The 15,249-nt window shown below is 44.4% G+C and overlaps 1 protein-coding gene across 9 annotated transcripts in view; it reads left to right on the top strand.

Moving 5' to 3' along the window:
• The window catches only part of NEO1 (neogenin 1), a 186,800-nt gene that overhangs the window by 122,471 nt on the left and 49,080 nt on the right, over window positions 1-15,249 (top strand). The window lies entirely within an intron of this gene.

A 15,249-nucleotide genomic window follows, 5' to 3' on the forward strand; every position in this document is an offset into this window, starting at 1 on the left:
GTAATGTTAACAGATGTGAATCTACTAGACCTGGGTTTGGTGTTCACTGTGCAGAGCATGCCACAGAGAGAGAGCTTTTCTTTTCTGAATCTTTTGAAGGGTAGTTGTGCACTTAGAGCTTCTTCTGAGTTCTCAATTGGATGTGGCTATGTTTCCTTGCAGGCTGAAGAGATAGATGCATGTACTTCCCAAAAGGATTTGGGGAACAAAAGGTGCCCTCTGCTGGGTTCAGTACCTTTAATCCTAGAGAGCTGTGGGGTTTCAGCCTTCCAGTGGTGGTAGGCGCCTGAATCTGGCAGCAGCCTACTGTCATCAGGTTGCCAGAAAACTCAGTAAAAGTAATTTTCTTTCTGCTCTCTGCATGAATCACCTCAGTCGTTCCCAAATCTTCCAAACGGAAGCATTATTCCATATTTTCCATGTTTGAAAAATACTGAATAATTAATGTACTCTGGTTTTGAAGCCCTGCCCGAGTCTGTACGTTAACCCTGCTCCCAGTAGTAGGTTATAAATTACTATTACTGTTGTTATTGCAGTTCCTGTAGTCTCACTTTTCTTCCTTTCCTTCCCATGTTGTTTGCCCAGTGGTTTCTCCTTCCTGTTCTACTCTGGCAACCTGTCCTGTTCCATTAGAGGACTTTGCCTTATAATGCTGTCCTTTCTCTTTTGCATGCTGCCAATGGATTGTGGATGCAGTGTTGATGGAGTCTCATTTCGGGTGTGAAGATACACCCCGGCGTCCTGTTGTTCTGTTACATGGCCTGCAGTGTTTTAACAATGCACTCCCTGTGTAACCCAGATGCAGTTTAGTTGTTGTTCTCCAGTAGTAGAGATAAACACATGGTACATCACCAAAAGCACACTTTATTTGGTTGGGTGCTGAGTAGTGGCGTAACCAGTAGTGAGAGTAGGAATGAACATGCTGTGTCTTAGTTGTGAAAGCTGGTATAAACAGTCAACAAATACAGCTCTTTGATATTTTAATACCTTCTCACAGTATGTGAATGGCAAAGAAGGGAGCAGTGTTCAGGGAACAGTGGTGAAGGGATCATACACAGCAGTTCAGGACAGCTACCTTGGTATGAAAATTAAACCCACTGCTTTGAGAAAAACCTATTCTGAACACTTCAGTTGTTCATTCAGAATGCTTTTTGTTCTAAATTTCATCCCTCCTGATGGGAATTATCCACTTTGCCAACTGAGAAATTAGTTTCAGTGAGAAAATGTGAAGTGTTCATAGAAGTTCTTCCCAATTAGCAGCCTGCCCCTTCCCTTGCTGTTCTGTTTTCTCCTTCCAAAGTGGAATAGGCAATTTCCAGACTAGCTATTTGCAGACTTATTTCCCATGAGCCATTTTGCTTATCAAATTGATCTTTAATTAAATTTAAATTAGAAAGTAGAGGCCTTATGGAATTTCTTTATGGGCCAGTGTTGGGCCAAGTCTATAGCGTGGGCATCTGTAAAGAGAGCACAGCATTGAGCATGGTGTAGCAGACAGCAAGGAAGGAGGTAGTTGCTGCCATTAAAGGTGAGTTTGAGTAGCTGGAAAAAGTAGAGTTACTCAGACTTTAAGGGAGATACAGTGAGAAAGGTTAAATAGAAATAAACCAGTAAAGCGGTTTGCGCTCTGTGTATTATATCAGAACTCGGTTGGCTCTTCTGTATGTGAGCTTGTTTCAGTGAAAACCTTTCCCGTGGAAATCCTCCACTGTGTTGCACTTTGCTCTCTGCAATGGTGCTGTTCCATCCATGGCTTCATTGAGGGTTTCTTGGGGGTCTTGGGGAAAGTCAAATACCACATCTGGATTTTCTGCAGTCATAGGGGGTAGCATTATCATTAAACGCAACAGGCATAAAGTGCACATTGTGATTATCTGCTCCAAGTTTCTTCTGGCTTGGTCCTTTTTTGTCTTTCGGGTGGACTCTGAAAAGCTTGCACTAGATGTGGAGTTATTTGTGGAAAACATTAAAACTTAATTAGCTAAAAAAGGGGAAGTTGAAGGCTTATTGGAGAGGCTTTTTGTTTTCCAACTCTGTAATTCTCTGTTGATAGAAAAGACTGTGCTTGGAAATGGTTTGGCTGTACAGAGACCACAACTTTTGCTTTTCCTGGAACATACAAAAGGATTGTGGCATCAAGAGTTTTAGGGCAACTCTTCCAGCAGTGAGAAGGTTGAAAGCGGGAAGAGAGGGAATAGGTGTTGGGTAGATGGTCTGAGTTAAATACTCTTCTACCAATGTCCTCTGTACTTCAGGTGTAGAGTTCTGCCATGGAGTTGAAAAGTATCCCACCTGCATTCCAAGTGCTTTGAGATTTGGAATTGTGTCCCTGTTTCTCAGATACCTGCCTTCCCCTTTGGGGAATTTCACTGGAGTTGTGGCTCTGCTGCCTTTTAGGGAGAACTTAAGAGCTGCCTAAAGAAAGTGAATTGCCTCAATTACCACATTCCTCTGCACTTGCCCTCCGCCAGCATTTGGCATCTCCATGCTCCTCTCTTTGACTCGTGTTGAGATAGGTGGTTTGTTCTTATGTCCTGCAGATGCTACCATGGAGACTCCTGCGTATCCCAGTGAGAAGGAAGAACCTCAGTTGTGCTTTGGGAGTGATGTTCTCAGCAACCTCCAATCTCTCCCTTCCTTTTTTACGCAAACCCAGCCTTTTTTATGTCCAATTGATGGGTCAGCCCTGACTATCTCAGTTACGGATCAGGTTTACTGATGTCCTCACTGAATTACAGGTTCATTTTTTCCAGCGTCCCTTTGTGTGGTCTGTCAAAACGTCAGGAATGGGTTTTCCTTGGGAAGGTTAAATGGCAGTGAGGAGCCTGAAGAGCAAATCCAGGACCTGTAACCTGGCTTTCTCCAGAGGAACTGGCATGGCTCAGAACTGCCATTTGGGGACTGGAAAAGGAACAGGTGGTAGTAAGTAAGAGGCGGTGCCTTTGGGGAGGGAGGCAGATGGTTCCCTGTCACCCCCATGTGATAGGCATTTGACAAGTATGCAGGCACCAAAAAGGAGTGATTCTTGAATGCTGTATAAAGACAAATCAGTGTAAATAAATATGCCGCGTTATTTAGAGAACAATTTCAGACTGTTACCGAGATGTGCTGTATCACCTTCAAAATTCAAAGGGAGCGTGGTAATATACTGCAGGATTTTAGCTCTTTTACACTGCAGAAGTGAGGTGTTTGTCATCTGTGAGTTGTGTAGGAGTGAGATCTTCAAGTGAATGACTGGACCGTGCTGCTGGTACCCAGTAGTACACCGGCAGTGCACCACGGCAGGAGGTTCTGTAGTGATCTTGGAGATACTTAAGTCACACCTGAACAAGGGCCTGAGCAACCTGGTTAAAGGTGGCTCTGCTCGGGTGAGGGGTTGCGTAGGTAAACTCCTGAGATCCCTCCTAAGCAGCAGTATTTCATGATTCAGGAAGAGTGGTCTGAGAGGGGTGGCTGGACCCTGTTTATCTCTGTGTGTAGCCTTAATGTAATAGTCTAATTATAACAGGTTTGTGGTATGTATTCCCCTGCTGATCTCCTTAGGAGAAACAAGTGTTTGCTACTGGTGGCAGTTTGACATTCCAAACCAAATTCGATTACAGTATGACACCACTTCAGTTGCACTGGGTGATACTAATTCCTTGCTGAATTGCATTATGTGAATCCTAATTCTGAGTAATTTTAGAAAACATCATTTATTGCCCTAAATTGGTGTAATTTAATCCCATCCAGAGTCACTGCTGCATGAACGATTTCATTGATGCTGGTCCTTCTCTGCCAGAGTTTGGCCATGAGCTCTCTCGAGTCACAGCAGTGAAACAGGATGGGCAAGACTCTGGATTGGCTCAGGTCAGGGCTTCACCAAAGCACTGAGAGCTCTTTTCCACATCTGATCCTTCCAGCCCTTTTGTCGTAGCCTTCTCTGGAGGATACTTGCTTGCTGTTGAAAATGTCACACAAGGCAATGTCAAAAGACTTACTTAAATCAAGATAGAGGAAATACTCTGTTTGCCATCTCAGTTCCACTCCTCTGCCATAGGAGGCACATATGGGTTCTGTTTGACAAATGCTGGCTTCTGCTGAAAGAAGTCCAAACGTTAGCACGAAGAGGCTTGTCCTCCACTGTGAAAAACTCGGTGGTACTTTTGGATACTTTTCCATCTGTAGAAAATTACATAGATTTAGGTTGTACTGCGAGTGGTTGAGCCCTAGAGGCTGACAACTCCCATGTTACTTTGGGATCCATTTTGGGTGATTCCACCGATATCAAATGTAACTTCTGAGGCTCTCTCACCTCTTACAGAGTTACTTATTTAGAGTATTTTGTATGCAGTTACATACTGTGAATCAAGAATGTTGAGGTTTGAGGTAATACTTTCTCAGTCCATGGAATTGTGTTGACTTCTTGGGGACAGTAAAAGTACTGGAAAAATACATAGAGTGTTATGGGTGAAACATCAGTGCAAGATAAACACAAGTTCACTGAGTAAAAGCGAAGGGCTCTGGTGGGTATTGCTCCCCTGGTGGGTATTGACCCTGAAGACCGTTCTAGTTCTTTGCTCAGAAAGAAGTGGTTTGTGTTCAGAGTTGCTGCAAGGGCTGGAGAGAGCTGGGCTGGGTCAGCCTGGACAAGAGAAGGCTCCTGAAGGGGAGGCCTGAGAGCAGCTCCAGTGCCTAAAGGGGCTGCAGGAAAGCTGGAGAGGGGCTTGGGACAAGGGCCTGCAGGGACAGGCCAAGGGGAATGGCTTTAACCTGCCCGAGGGGAGACTGAGATGAGCTCTTAGGCAGAAGCTCTTCCCTGGGAAGGTGCTGAGGCGCTGGCACAGGGTGCCCAGAGAAGCTGTGGCTGCCCCATCCCTGGCAGTGTTCAAGACCAAAGGGTACCAGGCTCTGCTGGGAGTCAAAACCTGGTGAGATGTGAGAGATCCCATCTGCTCTTGTGGGGAGATCCAAAAGCAGGAGGATGTAAAATCCACTACAACAAATACCTTTAGAAACAAGACTAGGCAGGGACCTCACACTGATGGCATAAGGAAGTTTATAAGAAATACTGGCAGTGCTTGTGTTGGGTGTAGGTGAAATCTTTTCCAAACTTGCTGCCTCCATCCCTGACTCATGATACCAAAAGGGCCTCATGTGAATGATGGATGAACAGCTTGGGAGTCTCATTTTGAAAGTTGTGGCTTAGGAACATAAACAGCATCTGAAATCACAAACTGACTTCAAAGTGTTTTGTCAAACCAAAGCCAAACTCTGGGAATATTTTGTTAGTGGCTGTGTACACTTCATTGCTAATTTTCTGTAAACAGAGCAGTATGTTCAGTGCTGAAAGATAGGGGATTTGGTTGGATTTGATTTTCATTTACATTACTTAGCTATTATTCCTCAGTGAAAGTCAGCATTCGTGTTTCTCCTGGCTGCATGGCTATGCAGAATTGCCAGAAAGCTGGTTTAATTCAGAGTCATTTCTTGACTCAGTCCCTGTTTAAAAAAGAGCCTTTATTTAGTCCCTCTGGCTAGTATTATTACTAAATAAATGGCTATTTATTTAGTAGTTTATTTAGGGCTCTTTACGGTCCCTGCTTGTATATAGTCCTGTTGAGAAGTTGAACTGAACCACAGTAGATCTCAAACTGCTTGAATTAGAACTTCAGGAAACTGGGAGGCCAGCAGTTCTCGTGCTGTGTGTTCAATCGACTGTTCTTGTTTCCACACACGCCTTGAAGAAACGGCTCTAATGTAGATGAAACTCCTAAAGGATGGATGTTTGCTGTGCGTGGTGGGTCGCAGGAAGCAGAACAAAACTTACAGGGCGCTCTGAATGCGTTTATTGGTTTCATTTCTTAGTTTATGACCGTATTTACAGTTGCCTTGGCCAAAAAAGAAGTGGAAGCTCATGAAGGTGCTCAGATCCCATCATGTGTGCCATGATTCGGTGTAAGGCTGCTGGGTTCCAGTGATCACTGCTGACACAGTTACACTTGGAAATGCTTGGGCTGTGTCACCTCTTTAATTTTGGTTTTCATGACTGGAATTAGTGGTTAAGAGCTACTTGTGTTTAAAGAAATGCTGTGTCCCATTGTGAGGAGGAATAATCTGTAAGGAACATGAGGCAGAGGTGCAGAAGGAACCTGTAGGCGCAAAAAGCTTGGATGTTCTTTGAGAAACATTCGACCTGCTAATACACATTTTCTGTTCTTCAGCTGTATTTTGTCTGTATTTATGCAGGAGAAATGGAATGAACTAGGATGTGTATACGTGGTACCGCAGCTGTGGAATGGGCTCTTTAACAGCTCTTTTGGCTTACTCTGGATTCCCAGTGGAGTTTTTCAGTCTGAGAACAGTCTCTTTGCTACCAGAAAGACTGATAAAAGCAAACACACATACCAAAACGGCACTTACCAAATCCACCAATTCCATTTTCTATTTATCCTCATGGTTTTTATGTAATTGCTGCTCCATTGTGAGCACCTGCACTTGTCAAGTGGCAGCTCATTGTTCCTCTGCCTTTACCTGACTTCTAGTTAGAGGTGAAATTAGAACATCACCTGTAGGCGTAGGATGTGTTCGCTGCATCGTGAAGGTGTCTTCTTTCAGTGTGTTTTATGGCTTTTCTTGTTGAAATGAAGAGTTATAACAGCAGGATTAGCTTTAGCTTGGGATCTGTGACAGCTACCGAAGATTCCCTCTGCCTTTCTTATTCACCCGCAGGCTTGTGAAGATTGACAGGAGTAGCCGTGATTTGTAATTGATCCAGCCTGGTGCTGTAAAGGGAAAATCTCAGATTCTGTCCGTCTCGCACCAGCGGGGGGAACAAACGTGTGGATATGATCCTAATTGGTTGCTTATCTTTCAGAGCTGCTAAATTATACAGTAATATCAGAGACAGCTGAATGCCATTTGGCGAAGAAGGGAAAATGATTGGTTTACACTCTGGTTGCATATGTAATAGGATTCGTACAGCTGAATATCTGAATCGAGGAGGAGGCTCTCTTATTGCTGCTGTCAGTTATTTTTCCAGCAGTCTTGACAAGATAACCTGAATAGGATTATGAGGAAAGAAAAGAAATCTAACAAATCTAAATTCCAGTTTTGATGGTGGGCATTCACTGTTGGAACTGGCTGCAAGTTGTCCCTGTTCTCACTGCCTTAAAAATATCCTGTGTGGTGGTTTCTTCATTGTTTCCTCTCTCCTATTGCCTCTCTTCCCCACCAAATGAAAATGAAACTCATTGTGGATCCAAAGTCTCTAAAAGACAAATCCATTCTGTATGGTTCTCCTCTTGGCATATCTTTAGTGAAGGGGCTAAAGGAAGCTTTCAGCAATGGTCAGTGACCAGAGCAATCCGGGTTTCAAATGTGGCATCTGTTGCTGTAGACTCATTTGAGGAACTCAGATTCTTGTGTCTCGGACTCTCCAGTGCCACACTGGATAGTGTTGCTCTCTATGTGCTTAGAGCCTGAAAGAGGAAAGGTGGGTGTTCTTTACACAAATATACAAAAAAAAAATAATAAATGTATCGATCTAGGTAAAGAAAACCTGAGTTCACTGGGTATGTACACAAGTAGTTAAATACGTAGATGTTTGATGAAGAGACTAACAGAAATGAGCACAGTTTTACCATCCAAGCAGCTTGTTCCATCTCACCTGCTGCAGGTGCAACTTGCCAGAGTTGGTGCTAGAGGTGCTTCAAGTGTCAGCAGATCCCAAATGAAGGGAAATTCTTTCCCATCCAAGTTATTTCTCAGAGATAAGCATGTAGGCTGACCCTGGGATAAATTATGTGTGCTGCAGCCCCCTCTGCATTGGCAGCTGCAGAGAGCCTGAGCGTTGAGGAGTCTTAACAGTCTTTTAAATGAAATATTGCAATTTAAAACCAAGGGTTATCAAAGTTACCTACAAGAAGCCATGTTGAACGGTAGCAACTTGAGGATGGGTTGATTTATTTCAGTTTAGGCTGTTACTGAGAAAAGAGAGAAAGAACAACGACCCTATGGTGTTTCTTTGCAAATACATCCTTAAAACAGGCAGGTAATGCAGGTTGATGGTGGTGGTACTGGTGCAGTGGTGCAGCTCTGCTGGCACAGCAGGGGTTTAGCCCTGAACCTGGCTGGTTGAAATGGTTCTTGTTCATTATGTGTAGTTTTTAGAGCTGACAGCATCTCTGGCCCTGTTACTTTGGCTCTGCAAACAGTGAGTGGCAACTGAACAGCGGTGCGAAAAACATGGAAGGTGAGACTGGGAATGGGATTTGCTCAAGGTGATAACAAGAGCGATGGGCAGCATCCCAGGGAAAGCTGTGGCTCGGGGAGCAATCTTGCCCAACTCTTCCAACATGCAAGAGGCTGCTGTAAAAATGAGTAGTATTTGGATTAGTAACTGCTCCATAAAGAGCTGCGCTCAAATAGAAAACATGGAAATAAAATCACTGCTTTCCAGCTGTTACTAAAGTCAAATTACAACACACTGTTGCAGGCTCTGCTGTTCTCAAGAGCTTCTTCTTATTCTGCATAAGACTTCAGTTTCTGCATATTTCCATGAGGAAGATAACCTGTACCAGGTTCTTGTGCATTTACATGCATTTTTATTGCCTTGGGTTCTGTATGTGTGCTTTGTTTCAGGTTTTTCCCTCTCTCCTCAACGAATGGTTGTTAAAAAAACCCCAGACCCTCCAGTTTTCTTAAATCTTTTTAAAAGATGAACTATTCACTATAGAACTTTAAGATTTTGTCCATCATTTGCAATATGTTGTTACGGTTTGAATTTTTCTGATAACAAAACCTGCTGACAATAATGTTAAACTCCCCAGGTACAGGTATGTTTTGGCTTTTGTCCTCCTTTTTCACAGTGTGAGTCTCATGACCAAACACACACAGGGCTTTTTCCTTCTCATCCTGCCCTGCACCACCAGTATCGGGTCAGAGCTGTAGGGTTCCTGCTGCCTCCCCCTGCGGGCTCCCTGCCCTGTGCACTACGTCAATAGCTCTGTCACACCTTTTAACAGTGGCTTTATGAGGCAGGAAGAGCTCAAATTGCTTCCTCTACACCAAAGCATTTCATAGTGAAATGAAAATGGGAGGAGGATTTGTTATCAGAGCAGGTTTTATGACTTCCTTTCCAAAACAGGCTCCAGGCAGAACGTGTTTATCAGTATATTTATGCAGGCTCCATTTATTCAGTGCCCATCAGTGTCCATTTTACATTAGTATATGGGGCCAAATCAATGCTTAAAAATCCCAGTCACTGGATATTAGTTGGGCATTTGCTTGTTATGCATTCTTTGGTGAGCTTTATGCCAGTCATGTGCATTGAGTGAAGCATAAATACCAGTTCTCATTCCCATGGGAATGTAAACGAATTTAAGGCAATTTAAATTGAAAAAAACCACAAAAAATTAAGGCATTTGCCTGCCTGCTTTAGGCAGGAGTAAGTCAGTGAGCATCTGCATTTGCTTGCATGAGGAAAATGAGGGTTGCTTTTACCTGGGAGAGGGTCTGTTCCTCAGGATGGTTGTACATAGATGAGGTCTCAGTGCCATGGGTTAGTGGTGGCCTTGGCAGTGCTGGGGAACAGCTGGATGTGATGATCTTAAAGGTCTTTTCCAACCTGGCGGATTCTGTGATTCTAAAGGTGATTCAGTGAAAGCTGTGTTGGGTTCTTACCCTCAGTCCTCTTCCTTCTTGTGGTAGGATGGAGGCTTCCCTTTGGCCTGGCTCAGTCCTCCAGCTGTGCCACCATGGTCGGTGTCATCTGTCCCCCTGAGCAGTTGCTTCAACTCCTCCTTGTTTCAGGCAGCAGTTTCGTGAGCAGCTGGGAACGTCCAGTGGCTCTTCACATCCCAAGGGGGAAGTGTAGTTCTGCCACCTTTGATCCAGTCCTGGCATGTGTCAGACCCTTTGAGTACCTTCAGCTCTCTATGTACCCTGCACACAAAGTTGTGTGATCTCTTTGCTGGACTAGTAGGGTGAGTTACTTTTGTAGTCTGGGCCATAAGGCCAAGACAGGACTTTATCTGTTTATATATGTGCGTGCAGCCAGTTCCACAACATGCAAGAGGAATTTCTCCCATTCAGCAGACATAAGCTCCCAGACAGCATCCCCTTGTTTTCCCATCACTCATTGATTGTGTATTATAGTCAAAAGGATTTTAAAGACCACAGACATTAAAAGCACTGGGTTTAGTAAGTCCAGCACATAAGTGCATAGGAGATATGCCCAGGGCTCGGAATTGCTGACAGCTTGGAGGTTTCTTTGCCCAGGCAAAGTGGTGAAACAGCACATGAAGATGCTGTTGGCGTGTGAACGTGTCATACAACATGAACGGGTCACTGGAGAAATGCCTTCATCAAAGATTCTCCTATTTCTCTGTCTCCTTTGGTATCAAATGTCCTTTATATCCAGTGGTAGGCATTACTAGTGGCTTTTCAGTTCCTCACAGCAAGGCCTGTATCAAACACTGCAGTATCAACCATAAAGGCTCTGCATGTTTGAAGACCGGAGCCCCTTGTCCCTGTGCTACATCCCTGTTACACAGTCATGTAGGCATGAAGCTCCCTTTGTGGGGTCAGTTGCTCAGCAGACGTGCTTGGCATTTCTGAACTGTGTGCTATTCTAATGCTAGGAGTAATTTCAGGCATAGTAGGCTTTCTGTCCAGCTGGCCCTGGTTGTGCTTTCCTGGAGGTGTTGGTCTGAATGTTCTCGTATGGTTTTCTCTTTCTGAGGGATTTCCTCGTGGAGCAGCATCACAACATCCTGCAGTTTAAGTCATCTCAGGAAGCACAATTTTGTCTAAAATTATTGGTATAATTTTGAATTTTCTCTGAAATACTTTTTTTTTTAAACTTTTCCTGGTGGCATCGAGCAGATGTAGATCTGTGCCTTACACCAGGGAAAGGGAGGTGCTCTTGGTTGTTGTTAGGAAATCCAAGCTTCAGGAAATGTATGTCTGTTATATACAGCAGAAATCAATTTAATCCACTCTTCTTTCCATGTCTGTTTATTCACTCATTCAGCTTTGCATGAAAGCTCCTCGCAGTAGCAGAATAGGAGTCTGATAGAGTTCTTTAATTAGTTTTTCCAAGGGAAGGAAGTAATTGAGTTGTTATAGCTGAGCTGTTGAGACGAAGCACCAGCTCTGGCGGTGCAGGCGTTTGTCCTGTAAGAACAACTTGGGGCCAGTTAACGTGGTTTTCTTTGTGTTACCATGCAGGGAACTACTAGAAATAAGAAGATGATGTCCCTTCCCTCCCAAATTTATGAACTAAGCAATTGAGGAAGGATGCCAATTTGATACAATTAAAAAAAACAGGGAAAGAGTAGTAAAGAAAGCAGAACTCTAATGGATAGTTGTATAGCATGGACTTATGTCATTATTTCTTACCACACTGTGAGCAGTTACTGCTGTGGTTTTTACATATTACAAGGGAAAGGGTATAGAAGGAAATCAATGGTTGTCACTATGACTGACTGAGCTATCACAGCTTCTTAATCCTGATCAAAGCTGAACCCTACTCCAGAGCAGGAGGAGTGATGCCATACACTAAAGCTTGAATTTAGGAGAACAGTGCATCCAGGGACAAGTGAGAGAAACGGCTGAAAGCCTCGAGTACCTTTCAGGAATCAGCCAAATAGCAATTTATGTGAAAAATATTTTATATTGCATAAACACTTTTATCCAAATACCCCAAGTCAAAATTAAACCCATTGGTGCCTCAGAGATACTTTTTCCTTGGGGCATACAGTTAAAATAGTGAAGGAGTTTGGAGAGGTGGGTGTCCTAGGTCATGTTTTCTCCAGCAGGCCCTTGGACAGAAGAGGGATTTGCTGGTTTTAGTTGTAGTAGATCTCTGTGGCTGAAAGCTAAGAGTCTATGTATGTTTACAAGCTATAAAATCCATTCTGAAGCCCTTATAAAGAGGGCTTCCTTTTCTTCTGTGGAAGTACATAGACCACTGTCTGCTCCAGATTCCTGTTGGCTGGGTCTCTCTTGTTCTCTACTTAACCCCTCTGTGGCCTCTCAGGGTGCATCAGTGTGAAAGTTCTCATTTCTACCCCTGATATTTCCCACCCATGCCTCTTCCTCGCCCACTGAGTTGCATCTCAGAGTGGTCTTGGATGTCCATGTCTTTGGGATGAAACTGAACTGGAAGATGCTCTCTGGTCCAGCTTGAGTGTCCGGGGAAAGAGCTAGTCCAAAGTGAAACCTATAAAGGAAGGTGTAGCTCTCAGAAACATCTGATTCACCCATCATTGCCTCTCCTGTGGCCTTCCAATGTAAGTGTAGCCTCAACCCTCGGTCACAAATCCCTGCTGCTCTCATTGGACATGCGCTGTGACTTGGTGAGCACTTAAATATGGACAAGAGAAGTCTAAATGTGGCCACTAAGTAGTTCTTAAAGTATTTTACTGCTTAATTTCATCCATTTCAGTGACATACTTGCTGTACATACGGGTTAGCCAAGGGAACTGGACTTGTCCCAGGTCATGCAGATAACATTCCTATTCGGCTTCCCCTTTGTGTAGTGTATTTGATGGTATAATTGGAATGTTATTGCCCGGAGCTGGAGGAAACCATAATAGGCCAATAATATACCACAGGAGGGAGAAAAGCAGGAAAAAGGAAATCTAAACCGGAGGGGCTGGACATTGTGGAAAGTATTTCTAATGATTAGCTCACAGCCAGAGCATTTCAGTGACCGCTTTTCAGGCGTGGCATTTTTGACAGAGTTGTTTTGAAAAGATCCCATCAGCATCCTGAAGTGCTGATAACAGAACAGCACCAGAGATACGGGCAGAGGGGTTGTGATCTCGCTGTGGAGAATTATGGCAGGAGCAGTGGGGGAGTCATTTCCGTGCATGATTAAAGGCTGGGGACCACATCGGAGCGTCAGACTGATGGGCACAGGTGGCCTTGTGCTGGTCAATTTAAAACATCGTGGTTTTGCCAGTGAATGGTTCAAGTTAGGGACGTCACTGATGGTTATTTGTTTGAATCAGAGAATCCCAGCCTGGTTTGGGTTGAAGGAACCTTTAAAGCTCCTCCAGTTCCAACCCCTGCCACGGGCAGGGACCCCTTCCACTAGAGCAGCTTGCTCCAAGCCCCTGTGTCCAGCCTGGCCTTGAAGACTGCCAGGGATGGGGCAGCCACAGCTTCTCTGGGCACCCTGTGCCAGCGCCTCAGCACCCTCACAGGGAAGAGCTTCTGCTTTATGTCTAACCTGAATCTACCCCTTGAGTCCAGCTCCTTGTGGGTTCTTGTGCACCCTGCAAACCATTTTGATAAAACAGTTGCAATAGGTGATGTCTGCTCTGAAAAAACCCTTGGAAAGAGCAGTTTGACAGAAGGGAGTTGAGAAATGTGTAATCCAGATGTTAGAAAAGTCATTGTGCAAAGCAGGAAAAGGGCTGCTTGAGACTTGCTGTGTTTTAACTTATTTCTTAACTTTGTTAGCCACAGATAAAGCAAGTGACTTTCCCTGTCTGTTGATCCAGGACTGAAATGGCATCGCAGCACTTTTAATGTGTCCTCTTCGCAACATTTGTTTACCCTCACTTTCCCCTCCCAGCCTGACTGCAGTGGAGCTGCTGTTTAAGGAGTGATTCATTTACATCAGCTCTTCTGCTCAAGGACTTCTTTCAGATGCTGCTGAAGACAGCATGCTGTACCTCACCTGTACAGCCGTTGCGTGATGCCAAACTGAATGAGGGCTTTTCTTGCTCCCTTAGAAACAGCAGGAACTGCTCTGTCAGCAGTGGCTGCAAAGATTGATCTGTTGTGTACACGTCTGGCATGCAGCAATGTCACTAGTTTTCCATGTTCTTAGCATGGAAAGCCTGTCACTTGCTGAATAGGTGTATTTGGTACTTAGCTCAAAACCGAGATCCAGGTGAAACCGTGTAGGAAGAGGCCTGCAAAGAGTATTCCGGAGCATAGGTACTTTATGCAAAGTGATTAAATATAAGTTAATGTTACTTGTTACACCATGCTCAAAAGCTTGAAGTTCTAAAGCTGCTCCCTTATTGGCATTAAAGCTGATGGTAGTGTGACTACTCATCACCACTGCTCTGCACTGCTGAGCCCTCTGCTCACACGGCTGGGTACAGACCAGGGTGCAATGGCACTCGAGGAGTTGGGAAGAAGAGGGGGAAAAGCAAAGGAAATAACCTCCTCTTGTCAATACATTCCCCAGCTCTCCACATACCAAATTGCTTCCAAGCTGGCATTTAATTGCAGCTTGCCCGGGGTGCGTTTTCGTGCCTGTTCGTTCTTGAGCTTCCTCATAGGATTCACAAGCCCCTGTGCTTTGATGTGGGTCAGTTTGCTTCAGAGGCCGGTAGTTTGTTGGTGCGTTTGACCCATCTACTGTAACGCTGGCAGGAGGAGGAGTTCTGGGTCTGAGTCCTGCGTGAGGATACAGCCGGATTCCTGTTAACCTGGGAGCTCTTGGCAGCACTCCCAGACTCCCATCCTGATGCCTGCAGGTTCTTGAGGCACCACGTGCAGATCAGTTAAGTAGAAGATGGATCTGTTGCATTATATCAAAAGACAAACACATGAGTGTGTGGGATGTGTTTTTGATGAAGCAGGTGAAGTTTAAACATTTATCAGGGGAGTATTTTCCTTAGAGAAACTTCAGCATTTTGGTTCAATGGAATTATTTAAAAAAAAAACATTTGTATTACATTTTTACTAAATAGAATGACGTTTAAAGATAGGGAAGATGCAGCTTTGGCATCAAGAACATGTGATTTGAAGCAGGTCACCTGGCAGTATGACTGAGACAAGAGAAACCAAAGTGTTCGTGTAAGGTGGTGGAAGGTACATGGCTTCCATTTAGAGCTCTAAAAGACAGCTGCTGTACTGAAGGCTATCAGTCTGATGCTGCCGTTTGGCCTTTCCTTCTTTGGAAGCCCACACAGTGGAAATTCATCCCCTGCAGTCAGCTGAAACAGTGGATATATGGAATTTGTGTATTGAAGTAGCTGCGCTGGTGGATGGGTGTGTGTGTGTGTGTGTGTGTGTGTTACAGTTTAAAGCCAGGTGGGTGTTGAAAGACTTCTCCATGTCTCAGTGTGTCTGCCTGAAGGTCTGGTTGTGCAGATTAACGTGTTCTGCTTTAGCCAGCCCTCTTTGTGTGCAGTTTTCTCCTTGTCTATCAAGACACGTGTTCCGGTGGTGTGTTCGGTGGAGGTGCTGCAGCTCTCAGCTAAAGCTGTGCTAGCCCTGAACTGCTTTCTGCAGAAAACC

The sequence above is a fragment of the Pezoporus occidentalis genome, unplaced genomic scaffold, assembly GCF_034315485.1.
Source record: "Pezoporus occidentalis ecotype Australia unplaced genomic scaffold, CSIRO_AGI_Poc_V1 ctg159, whole genome shotgun sequence".
In the NCBI taxonomy this organism is placed as follows: domain Eukaryota; kingdom Metazoa; phylum Chordata; class Aves; order Psittaciformes; family Psittacidae; genus Pezoporus; species Pezoporus occidentalis.